Raw genomic sequence first — 19,242 nt, forward strand, 5'->3', positions numbered from 1 at the left:
AGAGTGCCCTGAGGTGAATGGCTTGAGAGATAATTCTAACTCTTTTCATGACCCACCCCCACCACCAGTTTTTGCTTCAAGACCTATAACTAGGCTCAAGTCCCAACAAGCCCCAAAGGGTGAGGTACAAAGTGTGACCCATGAGGAAGTACGCTATACTCCAAAAGAACTGTATGAGTTTTCCAACTTATACAGACAGAAACCAGGGGAATATGTGTGGGAATGGATATTGAGAGTGTGGGATAATGGTGGAAGGAATATAAGGTTGGATCAGGCTGAATTTACTGATATGGGCCCACTAAGCAGAGATTCTGCATTCAATGTTGTAGCTCGAGGGGTTAGAAAGGGTGTTGACAGTTTGTTTGGGTGGCTGGCTGAAACATGGATCAAAAGGTGGCCGGCATTACCAGAAGTTGAAATGCCAGAACTGCCCTGGTATAAGGTGGAGGAGGGGATTCAAAGGCTTAGAGAGATTGGAATGTTAGAGTGGATTTATCATGGAAAACCTGCTCACACAGTCCTGGAATGTCCAGAGGACACACCTTTTACCAGGACTGTAAGGAATAAATTTGTGAAACTAGCTCCATCATCCCTGAAGAGCTCTGTAGTTGCCCTTCTCTGTAGGTCAGATATTACTGTAGGAACTGCTGTCACTGAACTGGAATCCTTAAACACAATGGGGATAATCGGGTCCCGAGTCAGCAGAAGCCAAGTGGCTGCAGTTAATCGCCACAGACGAGGTGGACAGGGCTACCATAATGGAAAACAGGCTCAAAGCAGCAATCAAAATAATATGACTCGCAGAGACTTATGGCATTGGCTAGTGGATCATGGAGTACCAAGTAGTAAAATAGATGGGCAATCGACTAAATTCTTGTTTGAACTATATAAGCAGAAGAATTCTAGGCCATGTGAACAAAAATCTCCCTTGAATTACAAAAACAGAGAGTCACGGCCCCTTAATCAATTCCCAGACTTGAGACAGTTTACAGATCCAGAGCCTCTTGAATGAAGGGAAGGCCGGGTACCCTTGGAGAAGGACCCTGTCACACTGCCAAAAATTTACACTGTTAATCTTCCTCCCAGCCTTCCCCAGGGGGACCTACGGCCTTTTACCAGGGTGACTGTGCATTGGGGAAAAGGAAATGATCAGATATTTCGTGGATTATTAGACACTGGGTCAGAAGTGACATTAATTCCCGGAGACCCAAAATGTCACTCTGGTCCACCAGTCAGAGTTGGGGCTTATGGAGGTCAGATGATTGATGGAGTTTTAGCCCAGGTCCGTCTCACAGTGGGTCCAGTGGGTCCCCAGACCCATTCTGTGGTTATTTCCCCAGTGCCGGAATGCATAATTGGAATAGACATACTCAGCAACTGGCAGAATCCTCACATTGGTTCCCTGACTCCTGGAGTGAGGGCTATTATGGTGGGAAAGGCCAAGTGGAAGCCACTAGAGCTGCCTCTGCCTAGCAAAGTAGTGAACCAGAAGCAATACCGGATTCCTGGAGGGATTGCAGAGATTAATGCCACTCTTAAGGACTTGAAGGATGCAGGGGTGGTGATTCCCACCACATCCCCATTCAACTCTCCTATTTGGCCTGTGCAGAAAACAGATGGGTCTTGGAGGATGACTGGATTATCGTAAGCTTAACCAGGTGGTGACTCCAATTGCAGCTGCTGTCCCAGATGTGGTATCATTGCTTGAGCAAATCAACACATCCCCTGGTACCTGGTATGCAGCTATTGATCTGGCAAATGCTTTTTTCTCAATTGCTGTCAGCAAGGACCACCAGAAACAGTTTGCATTTAGCTGTCAAGGCCAGCAGTTTACATTCACCATGCTACCTCAGGGCTATATCAACTCTCCAACCCTATGTCATAATATTGTCCGCAGGGATCTTGATCATTTCTCCCTCCCACAAGACATCACACTGGTCCATTATATTGATGATATCATGTTGATTGGACCTAGTGAGCAAGAAGTAGCAACTACTCTAGATTTGTTGGTAAGGTATTTGCGTGGCAGAGGATGGGAGATAAATCCAACAAAAATACAAGGCCCTTCCACCTCAGTAAAATTTCTAGGTGTCCAGTGGTGTGGGGCCTGTCGAGATATTCCTTCTAAGGTGAAGGATAAGCTGCTGCATCTGGCCCCTCCTACAACCAAAAAAGAGGCACAACGTTTAGTTGGCCTCTTTGTGTTTTGGAGACAACATATTCCTCCTTTAGGTGTGCTACTCCAGCCCATTTACCGAGTGACTAGAAAAGCTTCTAGTTTTGAGTGGGGACCGGAGCAAGATGAGGCTCTGCAACAGGTCCAGGATGCTGTGCAAGCTGCTCTGCCGCTTGGACCATATGATCCAGCTGATCCAATGGTGCTGGAAGTGTCAGTGGCAAATAGAGATGCTGTTTGGAGCCTTTGGCAGGCTCCTATAGGAGAATCACAACGCAGGCCCTTAGGATTTTGGAGTAAAGCTTTACCATCCTCTGCAGATAACTACTCTCCATTTGAGAAACAACTGTTGGCCTGCTACTGGGCCTTAGTAGAGACAGAACGCTTAACCATGGGCCACCAAGTTACCATGAGACCTGAGTTACCTATCATGAGCTGGGTGTTATCTGACCCACCAAGCCATAAAGTTGGGCGTGCACAGCAGCACTCCATCATAAAATGGAAATGGTATATACGAGATAGAACTCGAGCAGGTCCTGAAGGTACAAGTAAGTTACATGAGGAAGTGGCCCAAATGCCTATGGCCCCCACTCCTTCCACCTTACCTTCTCTTGCCCAGCCCACAGCTATGGCATCTTGGGGAGTTCCTTACAGTCAGTTGACTGAGGAAGAGAAGACTCGGGCCTGGTTTACAGATGGTTCTGCACGATATGCAGGTACCACCCGAAAGTGGACAGCTGCAGCACTGCAGCCCCTTTCTGGGATATCCCTGAAGGACAGTGGTGAGGGGAAATCCTCCCAGTGGGCAGAACTTCGAGCAGTGCACCTGGTTGTTCACTTTGCTTGGAAGGAGAACTGGCCAGAGGTGCATCTGTATACTGATTCCCGGGCTGTTGCTAATGGTTTGGCTGGATGGTCAGGGACTTGGAAGGAACATGATTGGAAGATTGGTGACAAAGAAGTCTGGGGAAGGGGTATGTGGATAGACCTTTCTGAGTGGGCAAACAACATGAAGATATTTGTGTCCCATGTGAATGCTCACCAGAGGGTGACTTCAGCAGAAGAAGGTTTTAATAACCAAGTGGATAAAATGACCCGTTTGGTGGATACCAATCAGCCTCTTTCCCCAGCAACTCCTGTCATTGCCCAATGGGCTCATGAACAAAGTGGTCATGGTGGTAGGGATGGAGGTTATGCATGGGCTCAGCAACATGGACTTCCACTCACAAAGGCTGACCTGGCCACAGTCACTGCTGAGTGTCCAATTTGCCAGCAGCAGAGACCCACACTCAGTCCCCGATATGGCACCATTCCTCGGGGTGATCAGCCTGCTACCTGGTGGCAGGTTGATTACATCGGACCACTTCCATCATGGAAAGGGCAGCAATTTGTTCTTACTGGAATAGACACATACTCCGGATATGGGTTTGCCTTCCCTGCACGACATGCTTCTGCCAAAACTACAATACGTGGACTTACAGAATGCCTCATCCACCGTCATGGTATTCCACACAGCATTGCTTCGGACCAAGGAACCCACTTCACAGCAAATGAAGTGAGGGGATGGGCACATGCTCATGGAATTCTGTGGTCTTACCATGTTCCCCATCATCCAGAAGCAGCTGGATTGATAGAACAGTGGAATGGCCTATTGAAGACTCAATTACGGCGCCAACTAGGTGGCAATACCTTTCAGGGCTGGGGCAGTGTTCTCCAGGAGGCTGTGTATGCTCTGAATCAGCGTCCACTCTATGGTGCTGTTTCTCCCATAGCCAGGATTCATGGGTCCAGGAATCAAGGGGTGGAAACAGGAGTAGCACCACTCACTGTCACTCCAATGATCCACTAGGGAAATTTTTGCTTCCTGTCCCTGCAAGTTTAAGCTCTGCTGGTCTACAGGTCTTGGTTCCAAAAGGAGGAGTGCTTCCATCAGGAAATACAACAATAATCCCATTGAACTGGAAGTTAAGGCTGCCACCTGGCCACTTTGGGCTTCTTATGCCTCTGAATCAACAGGCAAGTAAGGGGATTACTGTACTGGCTGGGGTGATTGATCCTGACTATCAAGGGGAAATAGCACTGCAATTACACAATGGAAGTAAAGAAGAGTTTTCCTGGCATATAGGAGATCCCCTGGGGCGTCTCTTAGTACTACCATGTCCCGTGATTCAAGTCAATGGAAAACTGCAACAACCCAATCCAGGCAGGACTACCAATGGCCAAGAAACTTCAGGAATGAAGGTTTGGGTCACCCCACCAGGCAAAGAACCACGGCCAGCTGAAGTGCTTGCTGAGGGTAAAGGGAACATGGAATGGGTAGTGGAAGAAGGTCGTGATAAATATGAACTACGGCCACGTGACCAGTTACAGAAACGAGGACTATGATGATATGAATATTTCCTCCTCGTTTTGTGATGATTATGTTTGTGTTTGTCTGTGAAGAAAATATTTTTGCTTTCTTCTCTGTCTTATCCCCTTATCATATGGCATAAGCTGTAACGTTCATTTTGAAGATATGGTTTTAGGTGATGTGTACGACTGCCAAGTTGACAAGGGGTGGACTGTGATGGTTGGGTTCATGTGTCAACTTGGCTAGGTGGCCTAGCTGTCTGGTCAAGCGGGCACTGGCCTGACGATTCCTGTGAGGCTATTTGAGGCTGGTTGGTTTGTCGGATCATCAGTCAATTGACTGCAGCTGACTGATGACTCATCAAGGGGCATGCTTCCACAGTGAGAGAATGCAATTGGCTGGATTTGGTCTGGGTGATCAGTTGGAGGCTTATAAGCCGGATGGTTAGAGAACCTTCACTTCTTCTTCAGCTGCTCAGTGAAGCTTTTCCTGGGGAGCTCGTCGAAGTTGCCAGTTCGTTTCCTGAGGAGTTCGTCAAAGTTGCCGGTTCGTTTCCTGAGGAGTTCTTCAAAGTTGCTGGTTCATTTCCTGAGGAGTTCGTCAAAGTTGTCGGTTCGTTTCCCGAGGAGTTCGTCGGACGTCTTCCTTGGAGTTGACAGCTTGTTGACGGCTCTGCAGAATTTGGACTCGTGCGCTCCTGCAGTTGCGTGAGTCACTTTTACAATTTGATAATAAGAGACATCTCTCATTGATTCTGTTTCCAAGGAGAACCCTAACTAATACAAGGGGCATATAGGGAAAAAAATATACCTATTACAAACTATATACTACAGTTAGTAGTATTTTAACATTCTTTCATCAACAGTAACAAATGCACTATACCAATACTATGAGTCAATAATGGAGAGGGGATGGTTTGGAGTATGGGAAGATTTGCATTTCCTTTTTTTGTCTTTATTTCTTTTCTGGAGTAATGAAAACGTTCTAAAAATTGAAAAAAAATTAATTGTGGTGATGGATGCACAGCTGTATGATGGTGCTGTGTGGGCAATTGATTGTACACTTTGGACCTTTGGATAATTGTATGATATGTGAACAATCTCAATAAAAAGAAAAAAGAGAATATTATGAACAACTGTATGCCAACAAATTAGATAACCCAGACAAATTGGAAAAATTCCTTGAAACACACAAATTCCATTCTCAATGTTTCCAGCAGGGCATATTCTAAATCTCAGCCATATGGCTTGTTTATATTGAAATCCTCAACATTTTGCATGCTCTTTGATCTAGTAATTCTACTAGAGGTGTTTCTTTATATTGGTATGTGCAAATATTTAGGCAAAAAATAGTCATAGCACTAATGAGATGAAAATTGGAATCTATGAGGTTTTTTAAATAAAATATGAACATTGATAAAATGTAATAGTATGCAGTCATTTCCAATGATGTAAAAGATTAATGATGTGGAACAGTATTCCTAATGTATTATTTAGCACAGATAAAAGAGAGTTACAGATAATACTGTCCGATTTTTATTAAAAATATGTATCTATGGTTTTTAAAAAGGACTGGAAGAATATACATCAAAATGTAAACAATGGTTGTTTCTGAATGATAGGATTTCAGGTGATTTTTATCCTGCTAATTTTAAATTTTTTGTTTATCCATATGTGATTTTTAAATTTTTTGTTAATCTGTATCTTCTCACATATACACATACATATATATGTAGTATAAATTTATTTGATTTTAAAAATAAACTTTATCCTCTTATTGAAGTAAAATTTGCTCCTTATTCAAGAAGTCACTGTCAGGACAAAGTTAAGAAGGGAATTAGACAATTTGTAGGGAGTTCAAAAGTAAGTGATCAAAATCGTTTGGAGTAATGGAGAGAGTAGGAGAAGTGGGGTTGTGGAGAAGGGAAGAGAAAGATATGAGAAAGAGTTAAAAGGATTGCAATAGTCAGTTGTACCAAGAAGGCGCAGGATGATTTGATGAGTCTTTGGGTCTTAGAAAGCTCTTTCACACAGAATGGGGACCATTCTTCTAACAATGACCAAAAAAAGAGAGCCTTCAAGGTTTGACATACAAAATGTAGGGAAGGTTTCTTCTTAGGAAGCATTGGAAGAAGACACTAAAAAGGGCCTGTAGCGGCTGTGGTACCCATGCGTCTGTGTGACTTGTCGACTTTGGAAACAGAACAGAGCCAGTGTTAACAGCCAGATTTCTGAAGGGACAAAAGAACTGGACCACAGGAAATTACCCTAGGGGTAAACAAAATTATCCAGGGGAAATCCACTTAAGCTGAGTTACGATCCTTTGTTTAGGCTATGGAAGTCAGTGTTCTCTGATCAATCTGGACCTGCAACAGGACCCTGAATCAGGCTGTCCCCAGAAAACTAGTGGTGGGCAGATGAATGGACCTCATTTTTTCAAAATCATGAGCACTTTGGTGAGGTTCATAGAAGAGTAATCAAACTGATAACATTACTAGGCAACTTGGATTATAGAGAAAGTTTGAGAGAATTGCTAATGAAAGAATATTTGAAAGAAGAAATAAGTTAACACCACCTAACCTCTACCAGGCTGAGGTAAGACAGTAAAGAGATCTTTTGAAGAGCAACAGAAAACAAAAAATTATGGTCCAGAGGCTTTAATTAAAAAAAAAAAAAGTTAAATTGTTTTGGGACATTTTAAAAGCTCTGGAAGAGAAGTCAAAATATGACAGTGGCAGAAAAAAAAAAAGTTTTTAAATAGAGAAGCAAAATCTCTCCTCATTGGAACCTATCTAACCCAAATTTTAAATTAATCAGAGGTTTTATGCATTGAAGGAAACACGTAGAAAAGTCAGCCCTGTCAGAGAATTCTTGGCAGGATAAACCCCCAGTGTGACCTCGTATGGCAATTCCCATGTGTTTATTTATTTGTGCTTAAAAACTTAGTGTCTTGAAAGTTAGCCCTGTTGCCCACATCTACAGTTTAGAATGACAGCTCTGAGTGTTCCAAGATTCTCAGTCATCAAAGACATATTCCTTCATGCTTAGTATAATCCTCTTAGGGTGGCAGGAAGAGGCAATGTTATACTTTAGGAAGAATTTTCAGTCCTGGGGTTAGAAGATCAAAGAGGCTTTCTGTGTTTTTCTTTGGGGATAAAGCTTTTTTTGACAAAGAAAATTAAAGTAAACCAGAATGTACTCTATCCATTAATTTAGTCATATATTCAATCAATCAACACATGTTTATTGAATATGAATTATGTGCCAGGCACTGTGCTAGCTGTTGAGGATAAAGAATAGAGCACAGTTCCTGCTTTATTCTGTGTATACAGTTCATGGTCTAACCAAAGATATTCACCCTGTTTGGGTCATTTTATGCAATGTACCATCAATATTAAATATACCGAAAAGTCAAATTGAGCTGATCACATCAATTCCCCCAAATGAAGATGTTTGTTTTAGTGTCATGCAATATCTTTGTGGTATAATTTTCTTAATTTGCATCGATTTCCCAATAAGGGTGTGCTGGCCATCTTCTGTTTGCCCTTGGGGATCCTCTCTGTACCCTTCTCCACCCTACTCTGCCCCGGAGGTTGACCCCTGTGCCCTCTGGCTTCCGGTGGGGTTCAGCCAGTGAGAGACAGTGACAGGAGAAGAGCGGGTAAGGGGAGAGGATGATTGGATTCTTCATAACCCTCGCTGCCTCCCTGCCACTCCTTCTACAAAGACCACAGCTCCAGAAGTAAAGCCTCTCCAGATACTGCCCGTCAGGACTAAGGGCACAACAGCTCCCAACATTGCTAGTCAGGGCACGGCCCTGGCCAGTTTGGTTTCCTAGATCCTGCTCACACTTCTGCAAATAGTTCCTTTACTAAACTCTCTTCAAATTACCCAGTCTGAGGGTGCCATCTGTTTCATGGCTTCCTGACACAGAGAGGGAAAGCCTTCTTCATTAAAGGAAAAAAAAAATAAGATACCTATTCTAGATTATTTCTGGAGTCAGCTATTAATGGAATGCTTAGAAAAGCCTCAATTCAAATAATCCTTGCTCCTAATTGTTCCTTTTCTGATATGGTAATCAGTAGCACCTTATGAACTGTTACTGGATTGTAGATTTTAAAGACTTTCTTGTTTCTTTTAAAAACTGGCAAAACATATACATGGTAACTTCATGGCCTTGCCGTGTTCTCAGTCGTAATGTACTCTCCTGACCCAGAGCTGGGAATAGTAGTCTTCCGTCTTCAGGTAGAACCTGACATCAGTTCACATAGCAGATTCTGACATCAAGCATGAGGCCTTGGCATCGAGGCTAGCTTGTTCCTGGCCCAGCTATGACACTTGGTTCTCCTCTCCTCACTCCAGGATCTCTCTGTTCATTCTCTCTGGGACTTAAAATCCTAGCTTACTTTAGCCAACACCCCTCCCTGGAACTGTACAGCCCATGGGTGCTGTGCCTCCAGCTGTGGTGCAGTGGCTGGGAGGTGGCTCCTTGCTAACCCACCACCCATGCTAAGTGTGATTGGGGGCCTGGGGGAACCCTGGTCTAACTGTGAGATCCTGCCTTCATGGTGGACCCCACCCACCACCCACCCCTGTGTAAAGAGGTAAGATGTTTCTGTAAATGCCAACTCACTCATTAATCATCTACTCTGTTGTAGACACTGCTTTAGGTTCTGGAGAGATTGGTTTCATATTGTATTTAGAAAGCAGCAGTAAATGAATGAGTTCTACTTTTGGAAGCAAAAGAAAGGGAAATAACTTATATACTTAAGCCTTAGCAACCATTGGCCCATGTTTTCATGTTCATTTGTTCTCCTTTATCTTTGTATAGACATCTCCCACTTCCCTTTGTGTTTTCTTTTAAAGATAGTTTTGCTTTACATTACTAGATAATTAAAGAAATTATATATATTTAAATGATTACATCCAAGGTTATCATTCTACTACAATTCTAGTGCTACAGTGTTTGCTTTGAAAGACTATATATTTAAAATTGTTAAAACTCTACTGGGGTGTTGGAATGGCTGGAAGGAGGTAAGTGACATGGTAAGTGATAGTGTCCTTTGGGATTTGCTCTGTGGCTGCTCCTTGAATTGTGCCTTGAAGTTCTTCACCTTTCTGTATATGCCTTGTATTACATAATAGGAAAAGGACTGAAACTGTGGAACTATAACCCAAGGCAATTTTTGAAATTACCTATATGGCTGTTTGTTGAGCTGTACATCAAGAGATGACTCCTTTCTATATGTATGTTGTATTTTACAGTAATGGAAATGGCTGAAGTTGTGGAACTGTGACTCATGACATAGTTTGAGGTTTGCTCTCTACTTGTAGAGTCATACTTTGAAATCTGTCACTGTTACGTATATGTGTTAGCATATACAATAAAAAAAGAAACTTTTATACTCACGATTTAAATTGTGAGATATATTCAATATTTTGCCCCCTTCTATATAATGATAATATTTGTCTTTTAACTAACTACATAAACTGGCAATGATTTGCTGATACAGATTTAACAAATTCTTTTAAATAAAATAGCCTGTACAACAGCTTTAATAACAGATTGCTGTCCATTTAACAGATTTTAAAGTCTTATTTAATAAAATTGCTTGGGAAACTTTTTATGTACGTTTGGGTAACATGCTTTGTTGTTTTGTTGCTGTTGATTTAATACCATAACTGATGATTGGGTTTTTATAAGCACTTATTTCATTTTTTAAAGTAAAGCAATTGATGGGTAGAGAGGGTTTCTGGCTCTTGGTTCACAAGCTGGGGGGATGGGATAGTGAGAGTTGTGGGGAGCAGGCAACAAGGCCGGATCTTTAGCCCAAAAAGGTCACAAGGCTTTTAAAAAAACATTAACAAGATTTTACTACATCCCCTAGGATAACAAAAATTTCTTTATAAATGGAAAACTAGCCTTAGAGCAAACACGTCAAGAGTGTCTACTCTGAAGTGAAGAAAGACAGAAACAGAAAACAGGACTCCTGATTCATGTTCCATTACTTTAATTGCTAAACACCACTCAGTTTAAGCTAAAGAGATATAATGGTGCATTTGACAGGTACTTTCAAATCAAGATTAGATAGGAGCACTGAAAGTCTCATGTTGAACCTTTCTTACCTTCTGCTAAGGATGTCACTCAAAATCTCAATTCCTTTTCTCTGACTGATTATGCAGTTCAGAACTGCAACCCCAAACTCTCCCTGGGTGAACCTTGCTTTACACAAAACACCTGTGTGTAAATGGTATTGTAATAATTCAAGTTGTATTCTAAATGCACCAAAAGGATTTCACTATTTAAAGAAACACTGAAATAAATGCTTCTGTAAAGCAGAATACCCCCTTTGTGAGGTAAACAATATAATCATAGGTTAAGCTTCTAATATACCCAAGTTTAGATTTTTGAATATTGGGTTTGATTAAAGCAGAACATATCTGTAAATGAAAATAGTTTAAGCCTCAGCCCTTTGCCCATTACAATGGTTTTTAAAAATCTCATTACAATAAAACTCATTAGCTTGAATAATTAAATACCAAAAAATACTTTCTCCATGCATTGAAATTTCTGATTTTAATAGGAAAAAAACCCCCCACAATTGAATGGCTTATTTTTGTTTTTTGTTGCTGTTGTTTTTTTTTTTTTTTTTTTTTTGAATGGCTTATTTTTTTTTTTCTTTTCTTATTTCTTTTTTTTTCTTTTTTTTTTTTTAATTCAGTTTTATTGAAATACATTCACACACCATACAATCATCCATGGTATACAATCAACTGTCCACAGTATGATCACATAGTTATGCGTTCATCACCATAATCTATCTCTGAACATTTTCCTTACGTCAGAAAGAACCAGAACAAGAATAAAAAATAAAAGTGAAAAAAGAACACCCAAACCATCCCCCCCATCCCACCCCATTTGTCCTTTAGTTTTTATCCCCATTTTTCTACTCATCCATACACTAGATAAAGGGGGTGTGATCCACAAGGTCTTCATAATCACACTGTCACCCCTTGTAATCTGCATTGTTATATAATCGTCTTCAGGAGTCCAGACTGCTGGGTTGGCGTTTGGTAGTTTCAGGTATTTACTTCTAGCTATTCCAATACATTAAAACCTAAGAGGTGTTATCTATATAGTGCATAAGAATGTCCACCAGAATGACCTCTCAGTTCCACTTGAAATCTCTCAGCCACTGAATCTATTTCGTCTCATTTTGCATCCCCCTTTTGGTAAAGAAGATACTCTCAGTTCCACGATGCCAGGTCCAGATTCATCCCCGGGAGTCATGTTCTGCATTGCCAGGGAGATTTACACCCCTGGGAGTCGGGTCCCACGTAGTGGGGAGGGCAGTGAGTTCACCTGTCGCGGTGGCTTAGTTAGAGAGAGAGAGGGCCATATCTGAGCAACAAAGAGGTACTCAGGGGGAGACTCTTAGGCACAATTATATGCAAGTTTAGCCTCTCCTTTGCAGTAACAGGCTTCATAAGGGCAAGTCCCATGATCGAGGGCTCAGCACATCAAACCACCAGTCCCAATGTTTGTGACAACATCAACACCAGTCCAGGTGAGGAAGTCCAACACTTCTGCACCTTCCCCCAGATCCTTGGGCCTGGGGGGGTCTGCGGCTATAAATATATTTTTTATCGTCTGCCCAAATTACTCTGGGATGTGTCACTATTTCACTCCAGCCTATACTAACCTACCATATCTTACTTCCTGAATGGCTTATTTTTAAGCATCTATTTCCATCTTGTTTTGAAAAGGCAAACATTATAATAACTAACACCTGTAGAGGGAATGCTGCAGTGTGCAGAGTGACTGAAGAAAGATGGCCAGCACCTGCTTTTGGGACAAGACAGGCAAACACAAAGCATCAGGGTCTGAGTTCTCCGAACCCTAGAGAATTTACCAGCTAAGTACTCAATATGTATTACCTTATTTAAATCTTTGCAACAACACAAGTGCTATTGTCCCAGTTCTACAAAGAAATAGAAGCTTAGAAATGTTAAGTAACTTGTCCAATGTCTAAGGAGAGGTCAGAATTCAAACTCACATCTCTGCCTCTGAAATAAGTGCTCTGAACCCCTCTGCCTACTATCAGGTCAAACCTTTAACTGTCAATATTCAAACATATTTAACTATTCATATGGTTTAACTAAAACCTCTCTGCCGTATAGGAATCAAGGTGGGAAAAGGTAAAGGTGATCCAAGGTGACTTGGACTAGAAAGAGCCCTAGGTCACCACCATTTCTGACCTTCAGACCCATTCACCACTGTGCTCGTCCACCCACATCTGGATTTACTCTCCACACCAGGCCCTTTTCATTTGGGAATCTTTGCAGACCACCTTCTTTCTGTACAGCAGAACCTGTGCTACATGCTGGAGATACCAACATGAGCACGGCTCCATCCCTGGCCTTGAGAAGTCTGTAGTCTTAACCCTAAGGAAACAAGTAAAGAGTATATAAATGTATAGGAGCAAAAAATAATTCCAGGGTGGGCCCCACCTGCCCTTGCACATGTGGAAATGATCACACCAACCTACCCCAACCCCTCAAACCAGTGGTGGGTGTGAGGGAGGGCAACTGGGCCACTGCAGGTGTCTCCAGACCTTGCATCCTCTCCTTGACGTCCTGAGTTCCAGAGTCTCTTCACCCCAGAAGCAAAAGACAGCGGAGAGTGACATGTGGAGGAGGGAAATCAGAAGTCTGAAACCTGAAATGAAATGTTGGTCATTCTCCATATCTCATCTGTCACTCTTATAAAATCATCATTTCCCTGCTCAAGTGAAACTGCCTTTTACTGTAGTTTTTTCCCTTGGTGGCTAAAGCCCCCACAGTCTGTCTTCTATCTGGTATAATGTATTTAAAAATTTCAGCAAAATCCCAGTAAATAAAATAATTTGGAAATATCTGGAAGTTCATAATGAGTTTGGACTTACATACCCAGATTCTCACATGTGCATTATGGAGAATTTAATAAAGTGAGCTGATATTTCACATAGCTAAAAAATAGAAGAAAAAAAAAAAGAAGAAGAAGAAAAAGAAAGAAAGGAACTCAGCTACTTCTCTGGATATATTGTCTCACCGAAGAGTGAAGGACATATTCCTGCCCGGTGCACATGATTTCACACACTCTACATAGCCTTGAAATGTTTTCCTTCAGAACATGGTTTTTTCAGATGTTTTCAATCAGACATTAAATTTACTCCTTCATTGTGTTTAGTTTGGAGCAGAAAACAAACTCACCTTGAACATTCCGGGGAGTGTTTTGTTTAATGGAGACAAATCCTTCACTTATGGCTGACTCTTGTTACCAATAAAACAAACTTGTATTTATCCTGAGCATCAGGGTGGGATGTCATGAAATTGGCAATTATTAATGACAACTAATGGTTGGTGGTTATTAATGACATTTGTGAGAGCAGGATAAAAATAATAATTATAATATGTGAGGTGCCATGAACGAACAGTAATTGCAATAATGATCGCTATTATAATCATGAGTGAGAAAGTGATTTTAGGTTACTGAATCAATAAGCCTGCACATGTATAGATGGTTACGGATGGTTGCCAGGTAAAAAAAAAAAAGATAGCCACTCTTGATTGAGGATTTACAGCACTCCAGGTGCTGGGCCATACATTATCTCATATAATCCACAGCGTCTCTGTGAGTAGATAGTATTAATAACATTATTATCCTTGTTTTACCAGGGAGGAAACAGAGGTTTAGAGTAGTTTGTACAAGGATAACTCAAATGGCAAAAAGGGAATTTAAACTCAGGCTAACTAATATCAAAGTCCATGCACTTATAATATTCTATAATATTAACTGAAAGTCAACAGTAGGAACACTCTATTTTGTCTACCAACCCTGGCACCTGCTCAACTGCCAAGGGAGTGGAACTGACTGATGAGTCATCCTAGACCCAAACGATCCCAGTGTGGTGAGGAGCCCACAGGGACAGCCTTCAGAACTGCCCAACAGAGGAACACAGAATATGTCTGCAAATGGGAGGGACTTGGGTTACTCCCCCAGGTTTGGTAAAAAAGCCTCATAAAAATATACTTACTTGGACTATTTGATCAGAGCTGTGACCTGAGATACCCCTTGATTCTCTCCTTTCAGGCAAGTGAACAAATTCACTGCTGTCCAGTGACCAAGATGTTTATGCTCCAGAAAGGCTATGTGTCTTGTACATGTTTGTATTGCTTCCAGGAATGTGAGTAGGGCTGCAAATTCATCCTGAACAAATCCATTAAAAATCAAAATTTGAAGTCCTTTGGCAAGTTTTTCTAAAAGTTGCTCTCATAGCTTCTATTTTCAAAAGATGCCAGTTATTTTTTTTTTCATGTGACACTTGGATGACACGATTGTTTGTTAATATTTTATTTAAACTGGACTTACCTATATATCAACAGGAGTTATCCATTTTGCAATGAATTATAACAAAATCACATACACTTAACCCTAAGACCATGGTGAGCATCATTTAATCCTTGATGATTCTACAGGCACTCAAGGATCTCGTGGTACCTTGGAGTCACTGTTAAAAGCATCACTTGTCACTGTGCATGAAAAATATGGCCATTAGAGCATCGTACATGGGCACTGGAATCAATGGGCAGTCAATACCAACTGAAAAGTGATACATGGGAACCAATAAAAACTCAAAATGGTTGAAAATTCACCTTAATGCAGATGAGATATAAACATTTTTACTAAAAGCATAATAGTGCACCTGTTCTCCTTATGAAAATATGATTATGCTTTGCAGCAAATGGGCCTAAGTAGAAGGTGACATACACTCCAGGGCTTCAGGGTCCATCCCTGTTATTAGTCGTGCAGCATTTTCTGGAACGGTGGAGTCACACAGTTTCAGGGCAGATTTGGAGTTCTTTTCCCTAGAGTTTATTTCCAAACCAAAGCAACAATGATCAACATGAATTTTTGCTGGAAGCTGTGGTGGCCAGAAGAAAAATGGGTTCTCTGGGACCATGATGTACCTCTTTGTGGAGTGAATTAACTCAGAGAACCAAATGAGAGAAGAATGTACATACCTCCCAGGAGTAAAGACGTGTGCAGCTCTAGTGAGGCACAAGGATAAATTCCGAGGAGCCATGCAATGCTAAAGTTAATATTCTGAAGTTTAGGCCAACGTGATCTGGTTGCAAATACACAGCTTATATAAAAAATTAAACAGCAGTGAAAGACACTGAATGACCAACGTTATGAAATTTGCAATTTTCCCACCTCTTTGCATCCTGGGTTAAATTTTGTAAGTTAATATTTCATGAGTGTTATTTTGGTCAGGTTTGTGTACATGTTTAAATAAAACCATGCTCATGTAGACCCATGACAAGAGGCTAGAATTCAGGAACATGGAAACACTCATGCCACAGACTTCCTATTTTGTGGTGATAAAGTTTGGCTGCACCTGGTGATAATACCTCCTTGTGGTTGTGTAGTGTTTTCTGGCAAAGCACATTTTCTCATTTGTTCTTCACTGCAACCCTCTGAGTTACACAGGGCAGGGATTATGTTTATGGCCAGAGTGGTGTGATAAAACATAATGGAAATAAAGAGTTTCATAAAATCAGTAAAGCTCAATTATATCAGAGTGTCCTAGTACACAGGACAGAAATACATTGCAATGCCCAATAGATGAAATAACATGCCAGATCTGGATAAAATTCTCACTAACAATTCTTCTACCTACAATGACTTCATAGATTTTACTATCCCTTCTCTTATTCGTCTCTGCCAGGAACATTTTCATCAAAACTGGGCATTTGGTGTGTAAGAGTTCTCCTGATACTGCTTCTTTCTCACCAAATAGAGCAATAATCCTTAGTATGTAACTTCAAAATCCTTTACACAATTACCAATTGCTTCCCCAAAGAGGATTGGGACTTTAGATGGTGAATAAGCTGCTGAAGGAAATTAATTCCCAAGAAATGCAAGTCCTGTTTGTGTGCACTCGGACACAGGGAAAGAAAAATCCAGAGGATATCACACAAATGCCAAGGCATCCTTTATTCTTCCTATAGAATTTCAGGACCAGACAGGTTTCTCCCAAGGTTGCTCAGCCTACTTATTCAGAGCTCACAGGGAGAGAGGGTGGGGGTGGGGGTGGGGACTTGTTCTCTGAAATCATCTGGCCCCTTTCAGCAGACTTGCTTAAGAGGTCGTGCCTTTTTAAGATCTTCCTAATTCCTCAACTGAAATGATACCCAAACAATATCATTTACTTTTCCCTTTAGATTTTTATGCAACAGCTGAATCTTAAAAGATTTTCTGCTTTTTGCCACTTGAAGAAGAGGGGGGGATAATCTCATGGGTAAAGAGGAAACCAGCACATTTCATTGAGTTTGGAAAAAAGACAACACATATACACATTTTGAAAAGTGTTGTGTGCATTCACCTCATTATCTTGTTTGCCTTTTACTTTTGAATCAGCAAAATGAAAGTAAATACACAGGGGCACAAGAAATGCCACACCAAGCCAGCCAAATCCTCCATCTCGTTCTATGTTCAATCTTCACAGGGCACCAGTCGACAGTGGGTGGACAGGCTGTGCGGAGGGCAAAGAACGTGGTGTCGGGGTTCAGGGCTCTGAGTCCCAGCTCCACCACTGGATTAACTTCAGCAAGTCATTTCACCTCTCTGACTGACCTTCCTCATCTGTATCACAAGGCTTGGTTAAAACCTGTTCCTTCCTAATTCAAGGGATTGTTGTTGCTGTTGTTGTTTCACTGTTCATAGTCTATTTGGTATTTTAGGTGGCATGACATTTGGGTAGTTGGTTGCATTGTTTATAGGTAGATCTTTCTTTTTACTACATGGCAGTGAACATGACTTTGATAAGCTGGTACACAAAAAATAAGATCCTTTAGAAAAGTTACGTGCAAGACATGCAGTATTGAATGCACACATTGAAGTCCAGGATGTGAGTGATTGGGGAGAAAGAAGTTGGGCTAGGCATGTTGGATGAAGGAACTAAAAGGCATATAACACACAGTAACCACACATTCTTCTGGTTGGAAAGGCAACTGCAGCTTGTGCAACATTGCCTCAGAGGTGAACTATTTTATACTAACCAGTTCGGGACTGCACAAGATAAGTATCGTCTCCAGCATCAGGATACAGCTGTAGGGTTTTATGAGCCATTCCTACTTCTAAGTTCCATCTTAATATTACTGCTTTAAACACACATAAGACATAAAGGACATCCCGGCACACCCCCAACTAAAATCCTGCTGTAGCTTAAACCCTGAAATGGTACAATATCAGAAGACTTCAAAAGTGCAGCTCTTTTTTGATCCCCCAAAGTGTATCTGCACTCCTCTCTTTAAACAGTTCTCTTCTCAGGAGTCAGTCACCTTGACATTCTGTCCAAAGATTCAAGGAACACTATGAAGACATAATCTTTTATTCCATAGAGACCCTTAATCATGGTGGAAATTGGATGCACCTGCCTAAGATTCTCCATTAGACTTATACAGCCCAATGGCCCAGGAGGTGTAGCCTTGCAGTTTGATCATCTGCTAAGCACTGTTGACCACCTGCTTGTGAACCCCTTTCCACGGTTCCTTATCTGCATCAGTGCTTAAACCAGGTGCAGGTTTTTTCAAAGAGACCCCAGCAACCTTTGCTCCACTCCATGCAGACACACTGGAGTCTCCATGCCCCCCACCCAGGACCCAGCCACGACAGCTTAGGGGGTGAACTCCCAGCCTCTCCCCCATTAGGTAATGGAACTGGGCTGAATCCAGATTGCAACCACTCCCAGTAATACGGTTTCTGGGAAAGCCACTTGTTTTCCAGGTTGAGATATCCACTGGATTGGAGATAACAAGCAACTTGCAGTTCAGGTTGTATTTTACAACATTAGGAATGATGAATTTAAAGATGTTCACATTACGCTGGACCAAACTGAGACAGCTTTCGCCCTCTTGCTGATGTGCCCCAGCTGTGATGATAACCAGCTTGGAGTTTGCAGTCACGTTATAGTCTTTGCCAGAGACAATTTCTGGTGTTCTAAGGAAAAGGCTGCCGTGTCAGAGATCCATCATCTCTCCCTTCAATTTATCTTCTATGACATCAGCAAGCACAAGTTCATCTACCAATTCCTTCATTAAGATACTGATAGCACAGGCCCTGCCAACATCACCAACCCCGACAACTGTAATCTTATTCTGAGGGATCTGTTTTTCCTTAAGAAGATTCTGAATCAGCTGATCCTTGAGAGCTGCCATTTTAGACTTGGAATGGAAAGGAACCTAGCACAGTGTCAGTCTGTCTTTCTTAACCAAGTACACTGATCTCCAAAACTTGATGTTGTTTATTGATGCTGCTTTCTCCCCTGCTGCTGAACCTTCCAAGTCCCACAACTGCTAGTGAGGCCTTGACCTCTTGCAGGATGGCTCAGGTCTCACAATTTGTTTGTTTTGCCAGCCAAATTAGAGAATGGATGTGAAAGTACTGTGTAAATAATGTTAACACTCTTTTCATAAAATGTGGAACCCAGAGATGGGGGTGAGGTTGTGTGTTAAGGGATGCTCCTGCCTCAGGCTCTGTTTTATGCACTCTTCTACTGCGTGGCTCTCAATGTATGTGTAAAGTCCTTGAAATCCATTATTTCAGGTAAGATAACTCTCGTGGGTCACATTCCCAGAGGCAGAGCCTGAGATGGAAATTCTTGTGCAAGTGA

The 19,242-nt window shown here is 41.6% G+C and overlaps 1 pseudogene; it reads right to left on the bottom strand.

The window, feature by feature from the left end:
- Window positions 1-17,828: 17,828 nt before the first annotated feature.
- Window positions 17,829-18,787, bottom strand: LOC119528870 (annotated as a pseudogene).
- Window positions 18,788-19,242: the final 455 nt, after the last annotated feature.

Source organism: Choloepus didactylus, chromosome 3 (genome assembly GCF_015220235.1).
Source record: "Choloepus didactylus isolate mChoDid1 chromosome 3, mChoDid1.pri, whole genome shotgun sequence".
NCBI classification, from domain to species: Eukaryota; Metazoa; Chordata; class Mammalia; order Pilosa; family Megalonychidae; genus Choloepus; species Choloepus didactylus.